General features: G+C 56.2%; 1 long non-coding RNA gene across 1 annotated transcript; it reads left to right on the top strand.

Annotated features, from left to right (window-relative positions):
- The first annotated feature begins 299 nt into the window (after positions 1–299).
- Positions 300–3,465, top strand: LOC143692017 (uncharacterized). Its single transcript, XR_013179871.1, has 3 exons — positions 300–648; positions 1,438–1,635; positions 3,216–3,465. It is a non-coding gene; the product is annotated as an uncharacterized LOC143692017 (long non-coding RNA).
- Positions 3,466–3,751: the final 286 nt, after the last annotated feature.

Raw genomic sequence — 3,751 nt, forward strand, 5'->3', positions numbered from 1 at the left:
TGCAGGATTTCATTGGAGGAAAGCCCCTTCTTTTCTGCGCTCCTAGGGGATGAATTTGAAGGGGAGAAGCCATTTCTTTGCCCTTGTTGAAGCGAGGTGAGCGCCGCCCGCGGCGTCAGTTTCGGGGTTGAGTTGCGGGAAGCCGCAGCTCTGGCGGCGTTTGCAGGGCTGCAGTCGGGCTGTGCCGCTGCATTTGAGGGCGTTTCTTGTGGCCGCGGCCCGGGCCGGAGCGTTGCCGCTCGGGAGCGCTGCCGGCCCGGGCCGGGCGGGTGCCGAGGCGCACGGGGGAATTTGGCGCGGCAGCGGCGGAGCCGCTTTGCCGGTGCGAGCCGCCGTGCGGAGCCGAGGGCAGCTGGCGCCGGGCCGGCCAAGGGCGGCAGAGGCGGCGCGGGCGCTGCTGCGCCGGCCCGGCCGGTGCCGGCCGCTCTGTCCGCTCCGGGCGCGGGGCTCGGGCGCCGCCGGGGCCCCCCGGGCAGGGGGAGCGGGCGGGGGCGGGGGGGTCTCCGGGGCGGCGCCGCCCCTGCGCGCCGGAGCAGCCGCCGGAGGAGCCGCTTTGCCGCCGGGAGCCGCGCTCCGTCCGGGGCCGGCAGCGCGGGGTTGGGCTGCCGCAAGTTCTTGGGTGTCTCCGTGCTGGAGAGTGGGAGAAAGGTCCGTGCTGCTTGCCGTGTCCTCGGTGGGCAGAGAGCTCTGACCTTGCCTTGGATGGGCTGCTGAGGATTGGATCCTTGGGGATGTGCTTGGATGCATTTAGTGACCTTTACAGATTTCTTTCCCCGCTTTTTTCAGTTCACAGAATCATGGAAGAATTCAGGTTGCAAGGGGCTCTAAAGATCACCTCATTCCAAGGCTGCTGCCGCCGTGGGCAGGGACGTGCTTCCATAGAGCAGCTTGCTCAGAGCCTCATCGCAGAGCACCGACGGGCCTTGAGCACTTGCAGCGATGGGGCAGCCCCAGGACCTCTGAGCAACCTGTGCCAGCCAGGTGCCAGAGGAGGAAGGAAGCCCTTCCCACCTGGAGCAGAGGCTGCGTAGCCTTGTGTCACCGAGCGTGTGAGACAGAAAGGCCCTTCCTTTCTGGAGGGGTAACAACACTCAAAGCTCTTTCTCGGGACAAGCCGAGCAATGGAAGGCCAAAGGAGCCTTCAGTTCTTCCAGCAGCTTTGGGAACAACTTGAAGGAGGAGCAGAGCTGGCCTGGTGCCTGCCGGCTCTGCAGGCAGTGGGCATGGCGAAGCTGCAGCTGCATCTGTCTTCTTGGCTGAGGCTTTATAAATGAGGCGCTTTTCTGTAGTTCCTTTTCAGGCATGACGTGCAAGTTGCCCCTAGAAGTCCAAAGGCAGCTGTTTTCTTAGCAGAAGGAAGTCAGGAGGAGGCAAAGCCAGCAGCTAAGTCTGGATAAAAAACTTGGCTAACCTCTTTTCCCCCCCTCCTCCAAACAGGCAATTGTGAAGCACTCAGCAGAGATCTGCCCGGGAGGAAAAGCAGAGCCAATCTCTGAGAAGAAGGGACGTGCGAGCTCTGGCGAGGACGGCTGCTCCCCCTGGCCTTGGTGTGGGACCTCCTGAGCTGCCATTCCTGTGGTGGGAGTGTTTCTCCTCTCCTCCAGCCAAGCCAGAGACCGCCTAGGGAAGGAGCAGGTAAGGTTGAAGTACCGAGGTCTCCCAGGTAAGAAGTGACACGGCAAAAGGAAATGGCCTCAACTTGCAGCAGGGAAAGCTTAGATTGGATTGGAGGGAAAATTTTTTCACTGAAAGGGTGCTCAGGCATAGGAGCCCAGGGAAGTCCCCATGCCTGGAGACATGTCAAGGATGTCAAGATGTGGTGTTTAGGGACCTGATTTGGGGGGGCAGCAGCTGGGCTCGATGTCCTTAGAAGGCTTTTCCAACCGCAAGGATCCTATGGTTCTGGAAAGCCTTGACCCCTCTGGCTCTAGCACAGCACCTGGATGCTGACAAAATGAGGCTGGTCCTAGAGCCTGGAGGTCCCTGTGCCACAGGGAGAGGACAAGCCGGTGTCACCTGCAGGGAGGGTCTCGTCCCCAGAGAGCAGCCAGTGACTCCGTCCCTGCCCGGGGCTCTGGGTGCGCCCTCGGGGGGCGGGGGACGACACCTGCCCTCAGGTGTCCCTCTGGGCACCTGGGAAGGGAACCAGGTCCATCCGTGCGGCAGCTCCAGGGCTTGCAGGCTTTGGGGCTTTGCAGCTGTGTGCCTTGTCACAAGGTGGCAGGGACGTGACACTGCCTGGCAACGCTGCTGGCCTCGGATCCTTGCTGCTCTCATCCTTATCCCATATGGATTTAGCAGCAATCTTCTGTCTTTGCTTTCAAACTGTCCTTGGGAGAGTTCCAAGAGAGGGTCATTAGTTATTTCAAAGCCTACATCTTTTACCTCTTGGCACTGAAGAGAAAAGACACAAACCTGCTTTGCATCCTTCTGCCTGGAAGTCATTGTGACACACAGGGAAGGGAGGAAGGGGCTGGCCGGGGTCAGCCTCTGCTGAGCCTCAGCTCTGGCTGCTCCTGCTCACAGGGTAAAGCCAAAAGCTGTCGTGATCAAAAACGCAGGCCGCCCTTCTGACCTGAGTCACAGGGGCCGTTTCTTCTGAATGAATCAAGGTGGGAAATCATTCTTGGAGCTTCAGAAGAAAAAAAACCCCAAAACCCTAGGTACGTTTGTAAGAGTGTGTATGTACGGACATTTCCTTCGATGAAGAAGAAAATCTTAGAAATATCATGTCACGTCTGGCTTCCTAGAGAAGATCCTGAACTCTGGGCTTCTGAAAGCAAATGGCTGTGCATTTATAGGAGCGTTTCCCTTCTTTTTATGTGCCTCCCCCAGTCATCTTCTACCCTTGCCCACGGCAAGGAGAGTGCGGTGATTTGGCTGCTCCGCTCTGCCGAGGTTGTTGCAGGCTGTGTAGCAGGGAGTGAGGCCTTTTGTGGCTGCTCATCAGACATTTTCCTACAGCCTTCTCCCTGCAATGGTAAAATGAGACTTGTGTTAGCGAGCAGTCAAGTAGAGCAGGTAACATTAGAAAAGAATTGTTTCTGAGCTGCTGTTCACTAGCACGTGTTTCCCCTTTCCGGCAGAGCGCGCATCATTGCGGGCTTGGGATCGATTGAAATGCGCTAAGGAAACCAGCTCTGGGGAGGGAGGGAGGGAGGGAGGGAGGGAAATGCTCTCTTAACATGTGCCAATTCTTCTGTCAAACTCATCAGGGCAGGACAGCGTTCAGACTGAAAGTGTAAGAAGATGTGGAGGGAGACAGAGAATCTGACAGGAGCACCGGACTCACAAGTGCACGAATTTTGCTTTTGGCTTGGATTCAAACGCAGAAGTTGTAAGGAGTTTGGGAAGGAGAAGGGACATTTCAGAAGGAGAAGAAGAAAAAGAAGTTGTTGTTGTTGTTACAGCCCTGGCAAAATCTTTGGTTCTAGCTAATAAAGGAAGCTAGTTGAAATAAAAAAAAAGAAAAAAACGTGGGTTTTTTTTTTCCTTCGCTGTTGTATTCGTTGGTGGTTCGTTATATGGTGTGTTGTTTTATTTCTTGGTCTTATTACCTCTGTGTAAATAGTTTTTTTGAGTGAAGCTAACTTTCTGGACGGGTTGGTTTGTATTTGAGGTAGGATAAATTTCAAGAGGTTTCTTTCCTAGACTTCTGATAGGTATTCCTGGGATTTTGGTTTTGTTTACTGTGTGTATCAACAGAGAGATTTGGTAGGGCCAGCTGGGCTGGCGTGGCCGGGGCGGGGCG

The sequence above is a fragment of the Agelaius phoeniceus genome, chromosome Z, assembly GCF_051311805.1.
Source record: "Agelaius phoeniceus isolate bAgePho1 chromosome Z, bAgePho1.hap1, whole genome shotgun sequence".
NCBI lineage: Eukaryota > Metazoa > Chordata > Aves > Passeriformes > Icteridae > Agelaius > Agelaius phoeniceus.